Raw genomic sequence first — 24,691 nt, 5'->3', positions numbered from 1 at the left:
ATATGTAATACATATGTATCTTTTTTATATATATTTCCTTTTTTTTCAGTACTGAGGATTCAACCAGGCCTTTTCCCTGAGCTTCATCTGCAGGTCTTTTATTTTTAGATTTTATTTTGAGTTAGGCTCTCTCTAAGTTGCTAAGTTTCCCAGGCTAGGGTCAAATTTGTGATTTTTCTGCCTCAGCCTCCCAGAGTGCTGGATTACAAATGAACCACCACACCTGATGAAGTTTTAAAAGTTTTGTTTAATATTTAATGTTTTTAATATTTTCTGAGTAAAGGGTCCTCAAAGATAAAAATATGGTGATTTGTGAAATCATAATGTAGCTCTGCTTATGTAAATCCTGATAGATTATAAAATATTCTTTTGGAAAGGCAATATAAGACCCTTTAGAGGTGAGGAAGGCATTAAAGGACTTTTTATAGTGGAGAGAAATTGAGAGAAATGGCATATGAGATGCTTTTCAGAAATACTGACTTAGTTGGGATATTTCTAACAACACAAAATAAATGAGATGATCCTGAAAACATGGGATTCTGGATTCTAGAAAACCTGGAAAATGATAGAGATGTAAGAAATAGGCTACCGAAAGAGTAGAAAAGAAAGGAAGAAGACAAGAATGACCCAAAAAATAAGAATAGACAGAAAGTTTACAAATAAATAATTTCTACGTGTAATGATCCTCTTGATTGCAAATTCTACAGGGATATTTTATTTAGCTAGGGGATATGATTGCTATTCTAGGATCCCAACATTTTTCCACTTTTGGAACAAACTCTCAGACTTGTGCTTACACAAATCAGTCTGCCATCAGCATCTGTGTTAGATTTTTTATATCATAAGTTACTGTGTCCGGTGTTCTTATAATGGCAGGGTCTACATATGGTAAAATTAAAGGTGAAAAAAAAAAGGAAGAAACTTCACCAGATAAGGGATTCCTAACTCTGCTTTTCTTACTCTCTGGAGTGTCTGGTTATTCAAAATAAAGCAAAAGAAAAATGTTTTAAGACTTTGTTTACTTTAATAGTAAAATATGTGCAGCATCCTGCAGAAACCACAGGGCTTTTGTAGAAGACCTGTAGATTTGTAGAATCAAATCAAGACAGTTGTGTCTTAGGGATGCAAGAACCTGTGTGGTACAAAGCAGATTCTTTTGCAGTCTCCTGCATCAGGTTGCTCCCCACTGAAACTGACCTGCAAATCTGAGTTTCCCTCTGTCCACCAGTAGCATTAGAGAAAGGCTGAACATAGTATCTGTGTTCCTTGCCCTGCCATTCAGTGTGAAAAGTAGTGTGTACAGCAGGTGAAGAATTAGACTGCACCAACTAGAGCAGTCGATTCTTAGGAAAAACACCTTGAAGCCCTAGTCTCCTGCCTTGTGCACACAGTCTACTGTAAGCTCTCTGCTGCCTTGATCCATCCAAAAAATGATACCAGACACGAGATATTCTGTCCTAATTTCATTCTTTAAAAATTGATGATGCTTCTGGAAATAGGAGTAATGATTTCACTAAATTACACAAAAATGATTATAATAACAAAAATATCAATGACCCCTCCAAATCAATTATTCATTTTTGGGGTTTTTAAAAAACTTTTTTAGCTCCTTTACTACGCAAATCCTTTTTGTGTGTTTTTCTAAGAAATTGAGTTGATCCTACCTCCCAGAAGCATTAAGAATGTAATGGTGTGTATCTCCTTGGCCTTCGTGTTAAGCAGTAATGCTCTTGACAATGACTCCCTCTGTTTGGGAGTCAAGGCTGGCAAAGACACTCAACAGTGATTTGGGATTTTGTTAGCTAAGCTCCTTGTTTCTCATCTTCAAGCTGTTTTCATACCTCTGTTCCTAGGTTCCTTTGTTTTCCACATGTGACTGCTCACTGAGCCTGATTATCTGTCCATATTACTTTCACAGCTTTCCAATTAGAAACCAAGCTTCAGTCTGCTTTAGCTTTAATTTTTATTGTTAAAAATAATATATGGGAAAGTGCAAAAAATAGATGGATAGCATAATAAATAGTTATAACATGAAAACTCATGAAGTTGCCCCTGTTTAAGAAATAGAACCTTGCCACTCTGAGAAGCCTGCTGTATGTCCCTTACCCCTCCTAACTTTTTCCTCTTCCTAGACAGACAGACTTGATTATGGTAAAGGTAAAGAAGTTCTTTGTTTTCTTCCTAATGTCATTACCCACGAATATTTCACCTAACATCATTCTTAAACTTTGTAAATGAAACTATATGGTTGAATTTAGCAGATTCTTTACACATTTAATGGCTTATACCATACTGTAATTTCTTGCACATTCATACCTATTTGTGGTTGCTTTAGAGGGACCTGTGCTATACCAACTATTGCTTCAACACTAATAGATTAATTTCCTCTCGGTACTTCATTATTAAAAACTACTTCTCAGCCGAGGATTTAGCTCATTGGCACCACACCTGCCTCGCAAATGCAAGGCCCTGAGTTTAATCCCTGGTACCAAAAAAAAACTTTACTTATGTTACACAGGAAGTGAGATGTGACTTCATTCAGGGTGACATTTAGATATTTAACAAGTTAGCAGGGGCAAAATAGACAATGTGGGAAGGCCCTAGAATGATTGACATGGTGTTTACTGCCTGCCCTGTTTTGGCCCTTACTATTCTCTGTGCTGCTATCCACCTATCCCTGAAAAGTCCAGATCAGTATCCAAATTCCAGCTCAATCCTAAATTGAGCAGAATAAGTTGGAAATGCAGCAAACTCTTACTTTTCTTATCTGTAAAAGGAGGAAATTGGATTAAAATATTTCGGAGGATTCATCCAGATCTAAAGTTCTATAACTGGAAGATTCTCCCTTTGTGTTTGTTATGATGACACTGGTCACTGTACTTTATATTACAGTTGTGTGCAACGGGGCACCCAACAAATCTACATGTTCAGAGGCCAGCATCAGGGTTTGGGTCATCTTTGAATCCTCAGAAGGCATACATGAGAGAAAGTGTTATGTAAGTGTTCAAGAAGTGAAATTCCAATTATTATTCTGACCTTTTTTCCCCCTAAATGTCTCTACCTGTCATTTGGGTTTTAATATTAGACTTCTCTTAATTTTTTTTGGATTCATGAGATTTAAATTTTAAATGCATAATCTTATTTCTATAAGCAGGGCAATATATTCTCCAAGAATCCTGTACTCTAGCCACAAGACCAGAGAGGCTGGATTTCAGGAGATGTTCTTTGTTTATGGAATAAGTGGTTGACACTCTACTGCAGAATCATGACTTCATCATCTACAAAGAACATGGAATACTGCTACCATTCTACACAATCTAAGACAAGAGAGCCTACTTTGGTTTTGGGATGGCAGAGCTTAGCAGTGTGCTTCTCTAGCCTCATATCAGTCTGGGCAGTGGAAGTATCATTACACTAACAGTGTAATGTTCTGTGCTTTCCTTGGTGTCAGAGGCTGCAGGGGCTCTCACTTTTCAGGCTTATCACAACTCCTACTCATTCCCTGAAACAATGTCCCAGCACCTTTTGGGTATCTGATGGGTGCCTGAAAAGTTAATCAGTCTGCAAAGGCAGCTGGATGCCTGACCTGGCCAAGTACGACACTATTTAAGTAAATTAGAAACAGCTGGCCATGGTGGTACACACCTGTTATCCCAGTACTTGGGAGGCAGAGGCAGGATCACCATGAGTTCAAGGCCAGCCTGGGCTACAAAGTGAGTTCAGGGCCAGCCTGAACACGAAGAGAGATCTTGTCTCAAACACAAAAACAAAAACTGACCCCAGCAGTACTGTCTCTAATGACTCCAAGCTGGGCTCTCCAGTATTCTGCTATTTTGAAAATCAGTCATTTTTCCATGCCTGCATTTTATTGTGTCATAACACATATGTGGCAAGAATTTTTCCATAAGCTTTAAAAATAGAAAGAATATAATGTTTTCTCCTTTGAAATTGTTGTTGTTATAACTTCAATCTATGGGATTTTTCTCTAGCCTCTCTTATGTCTCACACTTCTGTTTTTTATGATAAAATGCTGGGAGTGTAGGTAGTCTTCAAGATGTTTAATTAAAGTGAATGGAATTAGAAAGTTAGCCATACCTGTTTTTTCTAGGACTGTATTATTAGGCTGAGCTTGATCTGCTTTTAAAGTCACCTTTACTCTAAAACATGCAGGATGTCAGGAACTAGGACCTAACATGGAAGCTTCCATCATTTGACAAAACAAACCAATCATAGGCTTTAGGAAGAAACCAGAACTTAGAGGAGATGGGAATCAGGAATAGAGAGGACCTTTTCTTATTCTCAAAAGAAGTAGGTTACCAATGTTTGGTGCCGAGAAGCTGACTGCAACCTGAAACCTATTCCTGGCTGAAATTTGATCTTAAAAGTCACAAAAATAATTACCTGTTTATTGATAGGAATTTTAAAGCTATGAAAAATCCTTTAAAAATTTAATTAAAAATAATAACTAGAGACAACCATTGTGTCTATGTTCTCTGTTCAGATTACTGATTCCTTTCCAGGGTTTTGCACAAAAAATTGTGGAATGCAAATGGAGACTAACTGAACAGATCTAAGGAAAATGGACACTGGGTGAAAAGACTTCAGGTCCAACAAGTATGTGATAATGACTCTCTTAGTCCACAGTCTTTTGGGGGCAAGCCCTGGTGATGACCTGACAGTGGAGCAATCTCACAGGCAGAGCACTCTTACAGGCTTTGTGTGCTCTGTTTGTACACTTTGCAAATCCAGGGCTCTGAATTTTGGTATCTTAAGGCAAATAAATGATTCCACCAGGAAAATAGTAGAAATTCCACTTCTGCTTTGTCTTTACCACTCCAGACTAGACAATCCTTCAGCAGTAAGTCTTACCAGAGTGGGAGTTTCTAAGATGCCAAAATAAAGCAGTGCCTATTCTTCATTAAGTGGACACTTACTGCCCACTAAGAAAATACCTCGAGCCAGTGGCCAGATCCACAAGGCTCTTTGAAGTCAGATGCATGCAAAGGTGAGTTGTGATCTGTAGCAGCTGATACAGCAAAAAGGTGTGATTCAACATGGGGAGGGAAGAATGACAGTGTTTCTGTATCTGCAGGAACAAACCAAGATTGGGAGACTTTATTGCAATGCAGCTCCAAGGTCTTTTGGGACTGTGAGAAAGAGCAGAGCATATTGAAATCTGTGCAGTTACCAAATGAACCCACTAGAATCCCTCCCTCCAGGATCTTTGCTCTGACATAGGGCCTCTAGACATTCTTCTACTAGTTTTCCACATAGAATTCTAACGTCATTGACTGAGGCAGGGAGGTCTACATACATCAAGGGTGTAGGGAGAGGGTAGGCAATGGCTTACACATTTCTTGTCCCTTCAAGAAGTGAACACACAGGGCTGGCAATTTAGCTCAGGGTTTTACCGCCTGCTGCGCAAGCACAAGAACCAAAGTTCGATCCCAGGTACCAATAAAAAAAAAAAAAAGAAGTGAACATACTGCAAATGGCAACCTTAGGGGCCCAGGCTAAAAACACTTAACTTTTCTCCAGATATTTTCCTCCCCTGACTCAAGACAGGGCTCCTTAATAATCAGGAGTGCTGAGGGTATAAGCAAATTGCCCAGATACTGCTACATGGCCTCCTTCATCTTAACTTGCACCTCAGCCTGGGGAGATTTCTGTGGCTATTTGACCAAAGAAGATTTTTAAAAACTTAGGTAACTCTGTATTGTTTCCCAACATCACACAAAAGTGGGTGAGTACGTCTCACTTCAGCCCTATGTCAGAGTGCTTGTGAAGAATAGTATTTAAAGAGCATATTTCCCCCTAGTAGGCAGAACTTGGAGCAATGCCTCTAGTTGCCCATTTCATTGGGAAGGCAAGATAGCTAGGGGTCTATACTCATTATGGGAAATAACCAAAGGTTTAGGTAGATGGTCAGAGACTGAAAAGGAACATGACTGGAAAATTGCTGACAAAGAGGTCTGGGAAACTAATATGTGGCTAGACAGCGTTCATACAGAGCAGGAAGATGTTTCAGTCCTATATTAATGCTCCACAAAAAGCAAGATCAGAAGAAAAGGATCTTAGACATCAGATATACAAGTCAACCTATTTGGTGGATGTCAGTCAGCCTTTTCCCTTACCCTTCCTTTCCCTTGTCCAATGATTATGACAGAGATGAAGTTGATATATAGGCTCTCAACATGGACTTTGCCTCCCCAACATTAATCTAGTGAGGGCTGCACCTGAGTGCCCAGCCTCCCACCAGCAGAGATCAATGCTGAATATCCAGTATGGCACCATTCCCCAGGGACAGGCATGGGGATAGGGGGAACCAGCTAGCCACCTGGTGGCAGATTGATTACATTAGGTCATTTCCATTATAGAAGTGGCATCTCTTCATTCTCATTGAAAATAGATACCTGTCTTGGATAGGGCTGTTTCACTATCCATAATGCTTCTGTTAGAACCACCATCTGGTGACTTACGAAATGCCTTCCTCACCTTCACTGTATTTTACACAGCATTGCTCTAAGAAGCTAATTTTACAGCAAATAAGGCAATGAGCTCATGGTCTTGGAATTTATTGGTCTTATCTTGCGTACTATAGAGCAAATGGCCTGAAAAAATGATGAAATGGCCTTTGTGAACTCAGTCATGGCACCAATTCCATAGCAACATCATTCAAGGCAAGGTAACATCCTCTAGGATACACTATATAGTGTAAGCCACATTGTGCTTTCTTCCACAGGATTTTTTGGAATCAAGGCTGGAAATATGAGTAGCTCTTCTTACTATTTATTACCTTTGATGATGCCTTGACAAAAATTTGCTTTCTGACCCCATACTTTATGTTCTGATGATTTAGAGTTCTTAGTGCCTAAGGGAGGAATAATTCTACCCAGGGGACATAAAAAAGATTTCATAAAATTAGAAGTTGAGACTGCAACATGATCACTTTCTATTTTTCATGTAGTTAATAGGTAGAAAAGGAGGGGCTATTGCTTTGTTTGGGATGATTGATCCTGAGTATCAAGTGGAATTTAGACCACTCACTACTATAAAATGAGGGGAGAGGAGGAATATATATGCCATGTAGGTGATTTCCTATGGCATATTTAGGTATTCCATACTGTTATAGGTTGAGTTGTTTCTCTCTAAAGGATGTGTTGAAATTCTAACTCTTAATACTTGAAAATAGGGTCTTTGCTGATGTAATCAAGTTAAGATGAGATCATATTCAATTAGAGTGGCCCCTGACCCAGTATGACTGGTATTGTTTTAAGAGAAGAAACAGGGAGATACAAAGAAAAGATAGCCATGTGACAACTGAGGCAGATGTGAATTATGCTGCCACAAGCTAAGGAATACTGAGGATTTCCAGCAACCACTAGGAGTCAGGAGAGAGGTCTGGGATAGATTATTTACCCTTTTAAAAGGCTGTCCAATAAACCTGGTGACATTTTCATATGAGACTTCTGTCCTCCTAAATTGTGAGAATAAATTTCGATTGTTTTAAGTCACCTAGTTTGTAGTAATTTGTATGGTAGCCCAAGGAAGGTACAAAACCCAATTTATGCAGAGGTCCTAATAGCTCAGACTCCTCGAGAATCTGAAGGAGTTGAGTTACCCAAATAGGCAAGTACACAGGATAAGTTTAAATGCTGAGGGTCAAGAGAATATGTAATTGATAGTAGAAAAACAAAGATCACATAATTAGCTAAAGAGACAGGATTATTTATTTTGATATGGATCTATTCATATATCTATATATCTCTTTCTATCTATAAAATTTTTTTCTTCCCTTTTTCCATTCCTCCATTGTCTGACATAATAGTAAATAGCTCTATATCTCATAAGTTATAGGATGTCAAGAAGGAGTATGACTCAGGTGAAAAAGGAATGAACATCAAAGATGGATAAAGGGATTTTTCTTTAGCAGAAACTTGTAAGGCTTTTTTGCTGGGTATTATAAGAGTCACTGTGGCTTGTTGGGTAAAAGCATGATTTTGCCATTGTCTTTTTTTGCAACATAAGTCTGGATATGGAGACTTATTGTATATTGATGTATACTGATGACAAGTAGACAGAGATAGATTGTCATAGCTTTGTACTCTGTCAAATTTCCCACAGTGGAGCATGTCCTGTTTTCCAGAATTCCCAGCTCTCTCTGCTCCTGAGTTAGGACTGTCCACAAGAGAAATTTATGCAACATGTAGAAAGTAGGAATCATGCTTCAGCCAAGTTGTTTTACATTCTGAAAGTCAGAATAGGGCACCAGGCAGCATAAGCATTGTGTGGATAAGTTGCTCACCTTATCTTTGTAAGACACTCTTGAGCCACCATTCTTCCTACTACCACCTATTATCCTTCAGCCCCTCCAAATCTTGGGCCATGGGCATGTGTAATTTGTTGATGAAAGTTGCCAACTTCTACAAGCCACCGACAGTATCAAAGGTGAATATGGTATGAAATAGATGTACATTCGATTTTATCCTCTGGTTCCAGCTCATCCTCAGAGGTTCAAGTTTATCTTTGTTTTTCTTCCCATCTGATGGTCTGGCTAACTTATAGTGGCTTCAGGTTCAACACCTGATGTAGAGACAACAACATTGTATAAACTACACCAGTTCTCTCAATTGTATAAGCTCTTAGCCCTATAATAAATCTCATATTTACTTACTTGTATCATGCTTAACCCATTTAGGAATGTTTGATACACATATTCAAATACACAATTTGAATACTCAATATCAAAATGAATTTGACTTCATAGCTTAGTTTCCCTTCAAAAACTAAGTTACTTCATGATTTATCTCCTACTATATAAAAATCTTGCCTCTAAAGTTCAAACCTTTTGTTTAAAGTTATAAATTCCATGCCTAAATTCTTAAAAAGGAAATGTGCTCATATAAACATCATGAAATTACAAGTCCATCTGGAATGTCTGATTACAATCAGTTTGGTTTCATCACTCTATATTGCCTTGAGGATTGCGTTTTGGTAGGAAAGAGGAGGCCATTCTCATGTGTTTTGGCAAAGAGATTAATGAAAAGACAATTTACCCTGGTGGGGGTAGTGGTACAGAAATCAACAAGGAATGGAGAATCACAAGAACTACCCACAGGGGAAGACATTACCGATCCCAAGCATAAAAGGACAGCAGACAGAATGTCACTGTAGTCCACTGAGAACTAAATCCATGTAAGAGGCCATCAAAACAAGCTGTTAATGCAGAGACATGCAGTCACTACCACACAATGCCACAGCAGGGATAAGAGGGATAAAATGCCTCACCTCCTCGTCGCCTCCATATCCTTGTCTTCAGCTGATGTTCTTTATGCCTGCGGAGCCTCCATGTTGCAGTTAGTATGGAAGGTCAGGTACTGGAAATGGAGGAAGGATGATCTCAGAATAACAGCTATATTAAGAGGGAAAAAAAGACATTTAGGGCCCATCATGGACAATTGACCTATAATAATTCCTACTGTGATGTGGCAGTCAGAAGGAGAAAATAGGAGGATAAATGATATTTTAGCCAGCATATAGCTGGAGCATTTAATTAGCAGGATCAATAACTAGTGTCTGTTGAGAGTATCCTCCAGCAAGTTATTGAAAGTCCCATATTGACAAAATGTTTCAACCCTCGTTCCTTTAAAGAAACTGAAACCCAGAACAATTAAATTGGTTATTAGGAAGAGAATTTAAGTTGCTTAGTTGAGGCTCTTCTTCCTCTATCATGATCTTTCTGGAACTGAGGAAAATAGGCTGTCCTTCTAAATATTTCCTAAGTATGTAACAATTGAATTAAACCTTGTGAAATACTATATAGCATGATATAATAATATATAATACTATAATACTATATAATACTAAATACTATATAGTAAATGCTATACCAAATACTATATAATACTATAATACTACATAGAATGATATAATATAATACTCAGTCCATTTAATATGCAAGAAAGTACACATCAAGGGAAAAGATAATATTAAATGACTCAAAACTTTTTATCCTGCTTATCACCCAAGCTCATGCTCTGCCTATCAGCCCTTATATTTAGTTAATCCTTCAGGTGTTTCTAATTACAAAAATCAGTATTGCATGGAATTCCAATACCCAGGACTTTCCTTTGTAATTCTCAGAAGTCTTGACTCCTCCTTTTTCACTCTCCTTTTATAAATGATAATTCAGAAGCCTTCAGATATTGAAGGGCAAGGACAGCTCCTATCCTCCCTCTATGTTCTCTGAGAGTGTGGCCCACTATCTACAAACTCCTGCCTATTTCATTTTGATAAAATATTAGCCAGTGAATGCATTCTCAAAATTCCAGACATGGCTTTGCCTCCTGTCTCCTTTGTTTGCACATCTAATCACTTAAAACCTCCTGTTTCTAGCTGGAGGTTTAGCTCAGTGGTTCTGCCGCCTGCCTCGCAAGTACAAGGTCCTGAGTTCGATCCCTGGTACCAAAAAAATAAAAACAAAGAACCTCCTGTTTCTTTTCCATAGCAGATGACTTTCTTCTCTATCATGCTTATCACCCAGTCCTCACCTACTGATTCTTTCATTCTTGCATGAGCCTCAATACATTTTAACTGGGCCAGTTGCTCTTAGACTCTTTTCAGCATTCTATCTGGTTTTCCTACCTATACTATTTATAGAATATTCCATGAGGAAACTATAGTGGTTTCCTATCACAGCCTGATCTCCTCAGCTATGACATTCAAGCCCTCCATTGACCAGCCACATGTTATTTGGGCAAGGTGTTCTCACCACCTGATTTTACCACTTAGGTTAGGCTGTTTTTCCTAAAGACCAAGCTTGACCCTGTCTTTTCCAATCACTTAGAATGTTCTATCCTCTCTTCTAGACCCAGTCCTTTATCTCAAAGCCATTGGATTTTAGACCTCAATGGTATTTTATTTTTATTGCACAGTCCATCCCTTAGTTGCCATACTACTATGATCTGAGTAATCCTTGACAATTATGAGTGAAAAAAATCACTTTGAGTACTTACTGTATGCTAGATATCATTCTAAATTCTTTAGAGCTTTATATGTAATACCTAATTTAATCCAACCAACTATATGGAGGTAGGTTCTCTTAATAGCATTTAACAGTTAAGGAAACTAAGTAATGGAGAAGTTAAATAACTACTCCCAAATCACTAACCCATAAAAAATAAAAAGTGAGTTTGAACATGAAATTTTTCTCCAGAATCCATGATATTAATTGCCAAGTTATTATGCATCCCTGCAGAAACAGAGGATTGACTTTTTGTAGCCCATTATATGCCAGTGCAACAATTACACAGAATGTAGTACTATTTAACTATTGTTTTGTCCAATTAGTTGGGGCTATGAATCTAAGGCAGATTTTTTCATTAAACTACCTTGTTTTATGAGGCATGAGGTTGAAAACTGTTACAAATTCATATAAAACCATATTCCTGTTTCTTTCACTAGAAACCTTTTCTGAGCAGAAGTATATTCAGGTATTATGAGCAATTTTCCCTCCTGACAGTACTATACCCACTTTTGGTCATTTGATAGATTGCCTATGCATTTTTCCCCCTTTGGGAATGATTTAACTTCCCTAATTTTGTACTTGTCAAACACAATGAATATGATGAATCTTTCTGAGTTACAGATTTATTAAAAACATCTGTTAATTTACTAAAAATGCACCACAGCCTATGTTACCTCTTATAAAACCAGGATCTTGTTCATCTGTGACTACACTTCTGCTCCTTTCTCAAGGGTACATCCACAGTGGTTTGTAGGTTAAAGAACAACTCAATTTCAACTCACAAATGTAAACAAGTCATTCCTGCCCTTCTTTCTTTCTTTAATACAAGGAATGCTGTAGATTTTGGGAAAATTTAGCTTATCACTTTTGAAACGATACAAACCTCCCTTTCTGTTCAGCCAGCAGTGTCCATTTCTGTTTTAGAATTTTTAGAATTTCTGATCATAAAACAAGGTCTGTGCTGGATTCTACACAAAATATCTGGAAATTTTAGTATATAGAATGGAATCATCAAAGGGAAAGTAAGACTTGAGGAGGTGCAGATATACTAATTTGGTTTACTACTTAACAATGACCCCAACCTGAAAAATATAAACATACCTGAAAGTGACCATTTGTATCACTGTGAACTCAAGGCAAGGGGCTTATCTTTAGTAGATGAAGTATCCTTGGCAGAGGCCTTCATATATGCAAATAGTTTGTATTTTCACATGTGTTTCTGGGTTCCACATAATTCTTACTTTTGTAAAGTATTTTATTTAGCTATAGAATTATAGCATTTCAGATCACTTTTATAAAATGATCTTTGATACCCTGAGATCTGAACATTTTCTTATTGTTTGTGCTATGAAATGCCCTATGAAAGACACCACTCATACTATGACTGATATTCCTCTACATATTTAGTTATTGTAGACTTTTCCTAAGAGATTTGAGCAAAGAAAAACAACCCTAACTTCCCCACCAGTCATAACCACCAAACATCTTCTGACTGTTAATTACTTCTCCTAACAATGTTGAGGCTGAAAGAAACAATTCAATACTCAATTTCTTAATTTTTAATCAGAGCTGCACTCGGTCCTCAATATTACTATTCTTTTCTTACCATAAATTACCAATTTACTGAAATGTCCCTTTGTGGCTAAGAGAAAAGTTTTCATCCTGCAGCAAAACAAAATTGTTAGTCTTGCTATGCCATGACTGAGTTATCTAATCCTCCATCCTTCTTATTGAAGAGCACTACATCTGAGATGTAATACCTTATTAAAGAGTACAAACTAAATTCTCACTGAGTATTAGTGAATAAGATAATGTCTGGTTATGCAGCAGACAACCATTGTTGTTTTTCTTCTTTTGTTTCTAAATATGCCATGAAAGCTAGTTACTAGTGAGACAAAAGTAAATACTGTTCCTTGGTAAGTTCAAAGCATTATTGTATCTTGATACTTTTTATGCATCCTGGAACATTTAATCTAAGAGTATAGATGTCAGCAAAGTAATATGTTGTATGGAGAACATTTATAAAACCAAGTGAGTGATTCACAGTTCTTCACAAACAGCTTTTTCCTATAATAATTTGTCCAATATTTCTCTTCTACACAATGTGAGTGCTACTTAATTATATGTTCACATTAAACATTTCTGCTACTATTGAGAAGAAGTGCAATGATTCTGCATGGCTGTGCCTGGGCACCTGTCACACAGAGACATAATCTTGTGTCCACTGTGTATCATATAAGCTTTTGTTCACCTACCGGCCAGTAGATGTGGTTTTCACAAATAGAAGTAGCCAAGTGAGCCAAGCAGCTAAATGAAATGTTTAAGAAATTTAATAATTAATCATTAACTTCAGTTGCAATAGATGCTCTTCTACTGATGTACAAGTACTTGGCTACTTTCATATAGATAGCATAAAATATAGAGCTTAGTGGTGTACAAGGGCAGTTTAAGCTTAAGCTTAAACTAGATTGCTCAGCTCACAATTTCTTTTGATTCTATTTTGGATCAAACTGGTGAAAGCCAAAGAACAATCAGCAACAGTCATCTCATATTTTTATTGCTCTCAGTTTACCATTTTGCATAATTTATAGTATTTCATTTAACCAACAATTTAAAGAGGATATGATGAGTCATCTATCTGAAGAATTGTTGGCAAATTTTTTTTCTCATTTTGTAGGTTCACTCTGTTGGTTGTTTTTTGTTGTTCTTGTTGTTGTTGTTGTTTTGCTGTGTAGAAGATTTTTAATTTGGTATGATTTCACTTGTTAATTCTCAGAATTATATGCAACTGGGATTCCATTTAGAAAGTCCTTGCCTATAACTTCAAAAGCTTTACCTATTTTGTCTTCCAACAGGCTAAGTGTTTCTGGTAGGAGAAAAAGTGTTTCTGGTTGAACATTTAGTTCTTCAATCTATTTTTATTTTAGTTTAGCACTTGGTGAGACACATGGGTCTAGATTCAATCATCTGCATGTGGATAGTAAGATTCCCTAAAACTTATTAAAGAAGCTATCTTTCTTCCATTGTGTGCTTTTGGTTGCTTTCTCAAAGATCAGATAGTTGAATGTACTTGGAGTTGTTTCTGTATCCTCTATTCTGTTCCATTGATCCTCATGTCTGTTTTTGTGCCAGTACCATACTATTTTAAATCACAATATTTTTAAAACTATAACTTCAGATGAGGGATGGTGATGGCTTCTGCTTTGCTCCTTTTATATAGGATTGCTTTTGGTGTTCTGGGTCATTTCTGGTCCTATAAGAATTTTAGGATTGTTTTCTCCAGTTCTGTGAAGAATGGAATGCTGTTGAAACTTTTTTGGGATTTATTTCTTCTTCTTGCTTAATTGCTCTTGTTAATATTTTGAGTACTATGTTGAACAGAAGTGGTGATAGAGGATATCCTTGTCTTGTTCCCGATTTTAGAAGGAAAGCTTTCAGTTTTTCTCCATTTAACATGACATTGGCAGTAGATTGGTCTACTGGCTTTTTATCAGATTGGGATAAGGTCCTTTTATGCCTATTTTCTTAAGTGTTTTTATCATGAAAGGATTTTGGGTTTTGTTAAGGGCTTTTTCTGCATCTATTGAGATGATCATGTGATTTTTGTCCCTGCTTCTGTTATGTGGCATTTTACATTTATTGATGTGTGTGTTGAATCACCCTTGCATCCTTGGGATGAAGTCTACTTGGTCATGACATGATATTTTTAATGATTTATTGCATTTTGTTTACCAGTATCTTGTTGAGAATTTTTGCATCTATATTCAGTAAAGAGACTGGTCTATAATTCTCATTTTTCTGTTGGCTCCTTGGCTGGTTTTGGAATCAGGGTAATGGTAGCTTCCATGAATGACTTTGGGAGTATTCCTTCCTTTTCAGTTTCATTAAAAAGCTTAATAAGTATTGGTGGTAGAATTTCCCTGAAGTTTTTGTAGAATTCAGCAGTGAACCCGTCTGGACTTGAGTTTTTCTTAGTTGGGTAGGTTATTTATTACTGCTTCAATTTCACTGTTTGTTGTAGGATTTTGAAACCTTCTAGGTTCAATTTTGGTAATTCATATGTACCTAGGAATCTATCCATTTCCTCTGAATTCTCCAATTTATTGGCATATAGGTTTGCAAAATAGTTGTTAATAATATATATATATTTTTAATTTCAGCAGTGTCCATTGTGATTTCACCTTTTTCATTTTTTAATTGCATTGATTTTCTCTGCTTTTTTGGTTAGATTGGTTAAGGGTTTGTCTATTTTGTTTATTTTTTTAAAACCCAACCTTTAGATTCATTAATTCTTTATGTTGCTTTCTTTTGGTCTCAAGTTCATTGATTTCTGCTCTGATCTAATCTTTATAATTTCCCTCCTTGTACTAGCTGTGGGCTTGAATTGTTCTTATTTTTCTAAAACCATAAGGTACATTGTTAGGTTATTTATTTGAGCTTGCTCTGTTTTTGTGATGTCATTCATAGCTATTAACTTTCCTCTTAGGACTGCTTTGTGTCCCATAAATTCTAGTTTCTTATACTGGCATTATCATTTAGTACTAGAAACTGTGCTATTTCTTCTTTGATTTCTTTTGTTTAGTTTAGCATGTATTAGTTTCATTGCAATTCTTTTACTTAAGCTTGCTTTATTGGCTAGCATGTGGTCTATTTTGGAGAAAGTTCCATATGTAGCCGAAAAGAGTGTGTATTCTATAGTTGTTGGGTGGAACACTGTAGTTATCTATTAAGTCCAATTGTTTGAAGGTTTTATTCAACTCTAATACTTCTTTGTTGATTTTCATCTAGTTTATCTGTCTATTTGTGATAGTAGGGTATTGAGTTCCCCTACTATAATTGTGTTTATTTAATTATTTATTTATTCTTTTTTGTGTGTGTGCCAGGGATTGAACTCAGGACCTTGAGCTTGCGAGGCAGACATGGTAACACTGAGCTAAATCCCCAGCCCTAATTGTTTTCATTTTTATCTGATCTTTTAATGTCAGTAGTACTTGTTTTATGAAGTTGGATGCACCATTGTTTGGTGCATATATGTTAATAATTGTTATCTCTTCCTGTTGGATTATTCCTTTAACCAGTATGTAATGATCTTCTTGGTGGATCTAATTACATCAGATTTAAGGGTTTTTGTTCAACCAGGGGAATCATGAACAATGTTGATAGGTGAATAAGTAGGATAAGCACATTAGAATGATTTCCTATTGGAGGAAGAAAATGAAAGTAGTCAGGGGGGTAGATGGAATAAATCGAGAGATGTAACCTGTATGAACCAATAATGACAATTTAGAGAGCTATGAGTTGAAGAATCTGATGCACCAAACCTTCCATACTTGGAGAACCAGGGTAAAGGTACGTTAGGAGAAACTCTGGTGTTCAGTGAATAAAGATTTCTAAATAGCTTTAGAGGTAAGATAAGGATAATTAGAAGGGTATTTTAACAGGTACTACCATGGATCATGCTTTAGGCATTTAATGTACATGGCATAAGTACATAGAGAATGGATTTCCTTTTTAAACACTTTAAGTTATTGAACCAGGCTTCTTTAAATAAAACACTCTCAGGACATGTGGGTCATCCCCAGCCCGACTACCAATCTATTTTGTGTTATGTAACAATATGGCCAACATTTGAGTATGTGCCAGGTACTGAAGCAGGCTCTGAAGCTGAGTAATCCAATGAGACACTGTTTTTTTCCTTCAAGGAGCTCAGACTAGTTGATAAGAGAACAAAATCAGAATCAGCATCCAACACTTACATAATTCCTGCTATGTGCCAGGCACTGTTCTAAGCACAGGACATTATTATCCATCTTAATAACTCAATGATGTAGACCTTTGTTTCCTCATGTACATAGGGTAATATGTTAATTTGAGAGAAGTTAAGTAACATGTCTGAAGGTCACAGAACAAGAAAGAGGTCAAACTAAGATTCAAGCCAAGAAGACTGGCTATATAGTGTCTATGCTCTTAACCACTATACACAAAACAGTATGGTAATCAGAAGACAGATGGTTCAACTCACAGAAGGGAGGATACTCTCCTCAAATTAAAGTTTAAGAAATATTTCTATACAATGTGCTCTGTAATTCTGAATGTTATGGTTTTAAATCTGTTAATTGGGGAAAATTCACTTCTCTACAAGTCTTTCTATCCATGCACATTATATCTCTCTATTTATTTAGATTTTAAATTCTCACAAATTATGTTATTGTAAAAAGTTATTCCTACGTGCTTTTAAAGTTTCGACTTTGAAGGTCATTTTAAAACATATTTCCTAACTTTGTTGCTAAGTCAGTAGAAAGACAAAACTTTATATTGATTTTTATGGTGTAAAAATTGTTTTAAAAATTGACACACATATGTGTGTTTTACACACCAAAGCACAGTCTAAGTTATTTCTTCCTTTCCATTATTTATTTATATTTTTGTCTCATTTTGCTGTCTAGAACCTCTAGTACAGTGAGGAATAGAAATCCTGATACCTGCTACCCTTCTCTTCTGACTTGAAAGCATACACTTTCAATTCTAGATGTTTCACAATTGAATATATTTGCTATAAGGTTTTTAGTTGTCCTTCATCAATCTTAATAAGTTCCCTTTTACCTAGATTGTCCACCATGAGTGGTGTTATGGTGATCCCTTAAAATTCATGTGAAAGCTTTGACCTCTCCCCACTTTGATCTTAGAATGTGATTGTATTTGGAGATTGAGCCTTTAAAATGACTATTAAGTTAAAATAAGGCTGTTAGGGTGGCCCTAATCCAATATGACTAGTGCCCTTTTTAAGAAGAAGAAATATGGACAGGTAAGGAGACACAGAGCGAGGTAATGGATGAAAGAATATGTGAGGACACAATGAGAGGTTGCCATACACAAGTCAAGAAGAGAGACCTCAGAGGAAACCAAATTTTCCGGGATCTTGGTCCCCAGCATCCATCCTCCAGAACAGTGCGAAAATGAATTTAAGTCATTCAATCTGTGATATTTTGTTATAGTAGCACTAAGAAACTAATACCAGTTGATATTGAGTTTTTTCTACTTTTTTGTATATATTGAGATGGCTCATTTTTCTTTTTTAAACTCGTTGTGGAGAGTTGACTGATTTTCTAATACTAAGAATATAGATATTCTCATGATAAGCCCATTTTAGTCACAAAACATTTTTTCTACTTCTCTGAGGTGTTTTGATATACTGATCTGTTTTTAATTGAGACTGAGATATACTTTCCTAATGTCCTTTATCAGATTTGGAGATTGAGGTTATTATGGTCACTTGAGATGCCTCCCTGTGCTTGCCCACTTCAGAGAAACAGGTGCCTCTTCTTTCTGTGCTGGCAAGAGTTCTGCCTCTTGCAGAAGGATCAGCGGCCTTCTTGCTGGCTCTCCCTGCTAGAACTTTGATTGTTGCTTTCTCTCTTGTGTTATGCCAGTTACCACTTTTCTATCCATTTTGTATTTTCCCAAATGGTTGACCTCTCATATGCTGGTATCTCATCGTTGAATTTTTGTGAGTCTCCTTTTGTTCCTTTACTGGCTTGTAGAGGTGAGGGTCAGGGAGTTGATATAAATAAGCATATAAAATGTTTAAATGGAAAACCTCTATATTTTTAACTTCACATCGTCATTGTTCAGTATGGTAGCCAGACACATTTCAAGTGCTTGATAGCTGTATGTAGTTAGCGCGTACTACATTGGGCAATGTAGATATAGAATATTCCCATCATCACAGAAAGCTCTGCTGAGCAGTACTGCTTAGCACAACCCAGAAATGCCATCTGTGACTACCTAGTATATAGCATATGCATCACTGTTCATGCAAGCATACCTTTTAAATTCGGTATAGCACTTTTCACTAGTTGATAATTTTCCCATCTCCATCCACTATAGACTAAACTTTATGTGAGCAGGGATCCTATCTTTCTAGCATTTTTAATGTACAGTAGGTGCTAAAAAGTTTTGTGGAATGAATGGACCTTTTTGCAAGCTGCTTTAAATCAAGTGCTAGTTTGGATTAAGACTTGACTTTTTTTCTTTCTTTCTTTCTTTCTTTCTTTCTTTCTTTCTTTCTTTTTCTTTCTTCTTTGAGACAAGGTCTTTCTATGTAGTTCAGGGTGGACTTGAACTCACTGTGTACTCCAGGCTGGCCTCAAACTCACAGCAGTCCTTCTGCCTCAGCCTTCCATGTGCTGGGATTATGGGCTTGAGGCAGAATGCCTGGGTACATGTAAATCTTAAAAGAAGAGAAAAAAATAATTTCTAAATTTAGGGGCTTTCTCCACTTTTCTGATTCCATAGGAATTTTTAAATTATGGTTATAACTTTGGATTTTTATGGGAATATTTGCTTTTTCTGTGTGTCTTGATAAGATCAGTATGGTAGGCTGAATAATGGCCTCTAAATATACACAGGTCCTAATCTCAGGAACCTACGAATGTTATAATATATGGCAAAAGCACCTTGGCAGATGTAATTAACATCAAATTTCTTGATAGAAGAAGACTGTGAATTATCTTTGTGGGCATTAAATGCAATCACATGTGTTCTTGTAAAAGAGAAACAAGCAGAAAAAGTAAGCAGAAAAGCAGAAGATAGTGAGATCCAGAGGAAGACGGGAGTGATTCAACCACAAGTCACAGAATGCTGTCAGCCACTAGAAGTAGAAAGAGACAGGGAATGGTTTCTCAGGGGCCTCTAAAAGGAATTCCCACTTGAAAGCCTTGATTTGAGTCTGTAGGACCCAATTAGAACTTCTAGCTTGTAGAATTGTGAGAGAATAAATTTGTGTTGTCATTATGTTTGTTACAGTGGAAATAGAAAATTAATACAATCAGTAATGCAGTACTATAACTAAGAGATAAAGTGATCCTGGGGAGAGATTGAGAAGGATTTACAAAGCTTCTGGATACATAGGAATAGCAATTATTGTAAGATACAGTTGCCTTTTTCTGGTGTAATTATTGACCACTGTAAGTGGTGATTCTTCATTTTAAATGTTTCATCTTGATTGAATAGTCCAAGAGCCAGCAAGTACTTTTTGGAAGAAGTATTGTCTTTAAGGACAATTCCTTGATCAGCTAACCAGGAGTATAGAATTCTAGACCTAAAAATCTTTAATTATGTAGTGATTTGTTCAACTTTTCATAGCTAAGTGAACAGAACCCCAGAAGGAATACATAACCTACTGAAATTCATCTGGGTAAGTAGGGAAAGTGTTCATCAGGACTGTCAGGCCACTGAGTTTTAAAAAAATAGGCATATGAGATGTTAACATCTAGTCACAAGAAAGAAAACATTTAAATTGATGTGGAGATCTTTTACATTTAGAATTTAAGCACCATTCATTACAGCTAAGGTTCCTTCTGAGTTGCAAGTAGGGCACCGCATTAAAAACAAAAAATCCCATTTTTACTTTTAAACTCCAACTTCGTTTGAACTACTTCAATTTATTAACTAGGTTTTAATAGCAGCTTCACATGGAGGAATACCACTTTGGGGAGTTTCATCTTTTGAGACACAGCAGTACTTTGTTTAGATTTAGGAAGACAAGGACTAGTGTAAATCAGAGGTAGTGTTAAGGGACCATTTGGAAAAAAAGGGAACAGGGTTCAAAAAGAATTCCAAAGTCCTAAGAGTTATTGAAGGTGGTAAGAAATCAAAGCACCTGAAGACCTCTGCAGAAGTGTCTGGATACTTCCAATATTTCTGAAAAAGGAAAGTTCATGATTTAAAACACCATCTCTCAACTACCTAGGAATATACTCAAGTCAGGGATGAGACAAGGTAATCACCATATTTTGGAGTTGGGGATAAAGAGAAGACTATAGGCCAGTACTGTACTTTTAGTGGTCATACCCTTTGTAATTCCATTTCTAGAAATTATTATTTTCTTGTTGTTGTTTTTTTTTGAGACAAAGTCTCACTATGTAGCCCAGGCTGGCCTCAAATTCCTGGCGATCCTCCTGCTTCAGCCTCCCTGAGCCACCATGCCTGATTTTCTAGAAATTATTCTTAATGAAACCATTAAGTGAGACCAGGTCTCATGTCTGAATTCCTATTTAACCTCGCCTGACCCTTGTATTCCACAATAATCAGGTGAAGTATGTTTTTTTTCATTACTATGAATATTTGGTGATCAAGAGGGCCCCAGACAGCCAACCCCTCTAGCCTGTCTATTGCATAATGTCTAGAATATGTGGGCAAACTACTCGGTGTCAAGACTAGCCCAAGGAAATAATGATCTTTGCTCTTGAGAACTGTAGAACTAAGAAGGATCTCATCACCAGGCAATTAGGAGGAGATATTCATCATTAGGCCACAAACCTTCACCTGTGAGATGGTGTCTACCAGCCTCTTAGATCATGCATCCTCTACATAAACAGCCCGAGTGAGCTCCTGGGAAGGCTGACTCTTCGGGAACAAGAATGCCTGCCATCTTCTTATCAGATAGCCTATCATAATGAAGTTCTTTCTCTACTATATCCTTGCCCTCAACTGATCGGCTTTCATGGTGTGGCAAGCAGGGCCAGCATTTTGTGCAGTAACATTAGGATAATGACTGTGGACAGTTTTGCTTTTTTTTTTCTTTTGGTGCCGGGGATCAAACTCAGGTCCTTGCACTTGCAAGGCAGGCGGCAGAACCACAGACCTAAATCCCAGCCCTAGTTAGATTTCTTTTTATTTTTTTGGTACAGGGAATTGAACTCAGGTCCTTGCGCTTGCGCAGCAGGCGCCAAAACCACTGAGCTAAATCCCCAGCCCTTGTAGACAGTTTTATAAGCAAACATTCACTGCAATATTTATCATACAAGAATATCATAGGGGATTTGTTAACAGTACATTTGTACAATAGAGTTTTATATACCCAACAGATATTTATGAAGCATTTCATAATATGACGTCTATAGTGAGTGTACACGATGCAAAATTAGTAAGGAGAAATTTTCTCTCAGTTGTTACACACCAAACAAATGAACAATAAAAACAAGAGAGTAGATGGAAATAGCCATTAGTGGGTTTTGTGTGTGTGTGTGATGGTAGATTAAGTTGCAAAAATATACACTCATGTTTTTGTTTCCTGCAAGTTATACTTTAACAACAAAAAAATTTCCTCCAAATCAAGCTAACTAGCAATCTTCACGGAATTGAGGAGTATGAACTATTCAAAGAATTTCTCTTTGTTTTTGACAAACAACAATGATGGCCTCTTTCCTCACAACGTGTACAGTAACTCAATTCCCCATGAGTTTACAGCGCTTTCTTCTACAGCTGCAAAAGTTCTTTTTAATGAAAGTAAGCATAGGGCCAGGGATGTATCTCAGCGGCACAGTGGCTGCCTGGCAATTTGAGACCTTGAGTTCGATCGATCCCTGGTACCAAAAAGAAAGTAAGAGTATAGGACTAAATTATTGAAAGATCTGTCTTATTTAAGACTGCAGCCTTTTAGATGGCATATTGCAAGATTGGTTAAGTAAATGCATTCTAACCTCTCTACACTTTCTTTTCAAAAACCACACATTGAGGAGATTAAAGCTGTCCCTATCAGCTATAGCTGCAGCTTCATGTTGTGGATTGTGTATTACCTGATTATAACAACACAATCAAGTTAGCTTCTTCCTCTATACAAGAATAACATCCCAGAAGACTGACATCTAATTGGAAAAATAGGCTCCACATGGAGCTCAGAAGCTGCAGGGTTTTTCTCAGCAAGGACTTTTTAAAATGCAAAACATAATTAAAAAAAAATTACACTGAACATGAAAGTTTTCATGGATGCTAAACATAATGAAAGTGCAAAATATGTGGAATAAAGAGAGTGCCATGATGTAGTCTTTGGAAAATTTCCTTCAATATTTTTTCTTCATCCCTCTGATTTGGACCCATTTAATGCTTCCTAGAGGCAGCACAAACCATTATTTAGCCTATTAACCTTCTGAATAGGACTGTCTTTTCCTAAGCTTAGCTGTTAAAGGAAAGGCAGCAGCCAACTGCTCCTGGGTGGTTTTCTTCCCTGGCATAGAAGGTAACAGGCCTCTCAAGGGTTTGACTTGGGAGTAGCAAAGACATCATTCATCACTAATACAATGGACGAAGAGCTATCTCTTTGCTAATTCCAGTCCCTTTTCTTCTTTGCAATATGCTTATCCTTTTCAGGGAAAGAAAACGAAATAAAAAACAGTTCTTTGATTTTTGCTAGTTATCTGGAAGCTCCTCAGTTTTTGTAATTAGTTTCAACCAATTATGCTGAAGACTGTAGGTTTATGGAAAGCCTTCATTGTCAGGATCAAGGTCAAATCTCTTCTGAATCTACATGTGTTTGAATTAATGGAATGCCAAGAAACATCAAAATTACATTTAATGGCTTAAAACAATTAAAACTTGTAGCCCTTGAATTAGAAAAACACACGGAAATGTTTTCAGAAGTAAAATTTATTAATTACACATACACTTTTGTCTGATATTTGCATCAACAAAGTCAAGCCCTGTACACTGTGGATATTCATAGCCCTTTAGCTACTTTGAAAACTCTCTGGTTGTAGGAAGTCTTATTTTGCAGCTGAGGAACAGGTTTAGGGAGATTAGATAATATTTCTCAAATCACATGACTCACCAGGTTGGACACAAAAAAGAAAGTGTCAAGTTAGAGGAGAAACAAAAATCAAACCCACATTTGTGTACAGTGGCTTCAGAAAGATTTGTTACATTTCACTTTGTGAAATGTTGTTGTATTCAAGCCCTATTACTAATGCAGGTAAGACCAATTCCTTCAGCCTCCGTCCTCACCAAGTACTGAGAGGGGAGCTTCACTTGAGCCTAGTAAGATAGCTGTGTCTGGAAGCAAACAAAAACACAATTTTTTTTTTTTTGCCACTTGGCCTCTTGAATCCTACCATCTAGAAAAAAACCCCATATAACTGGCTATTTTCATCTACTTTTGCTGCTGTTCATTTGTTTGATATATAATAGCTTAGAAAAGAATACTGTCACTATAAACTTTACTATATCATGAAACTTCATAAATATGTGATGGCAAATAAAGCTGTTCTGTAAGTGTACTAATTAACAAGTCCTCTATTAAAATGTTGCAGTGAATGTTTGGTTATAAAACTGTCCACATCTCATTATCCTAATAATTTCTACAAATGGAATTATAGTGCAAAGGGTCTGAGCATTTTTAGTATTCATTTTTCTACTGACTTGTAGTCTTTGTTTCTCTTTCCTGCACTCCAAAGAAGGGGGAGCTTATCTCTCTCTCTCTCTCTCTCTCTCTCTCTCTCTCTCTCTCTCTCTCTCTCTGAGACAGGTTCTAGCTATGTAGTTCAGGCTGATCTTGAACTCCCTGTGTAGCTCAGAACTGGTGGTGATCCTCCCGCCTCAGCCTCCTAACTACAGGAGTGCGCCACCACACCCAGCTGTTTGTTTTTTAATTTAGACTGTAAGTGTCACAGTCAAGGCAAAAATGTGACAATAGCCGGGCATAGTGTAGTCCCAGCACTTGGGAGGCTGAGGCAGGAGGATCGCCACCAGTTCCAGGCCAGCCTGAGCTACACAGGGAGTTCAAGGCCAGCCTGAACTACATAGCTAGAATCTGTCTAAAAAAAAAAAAAATCACAAAACAAACAATGTTGAATATTCTTTTCTAATTTGTCTGATTCACTTTTTCTTTTC

This window comes from Heterocephalus glaber, unplaced genomic scaffold, assembly GCF_053883595.1.
Source record: "Heterocephalus glaber isolate CG9 unplaced genomic scaffold, H.glaber_assembly_v1.0 deba00001538, whole genome shotgun sequence".
In the NCBI taxonomy this organism is placed as follows: domain Eukaryota; kingdom Metazoa; phylum Chordata; class Mammalia; order Rodentia; family Bathyergidae; genus Heterocephalus; species Heterocephalus glaber.
This window is presented reverse-complemented; position numbering follows the sequence as displayed.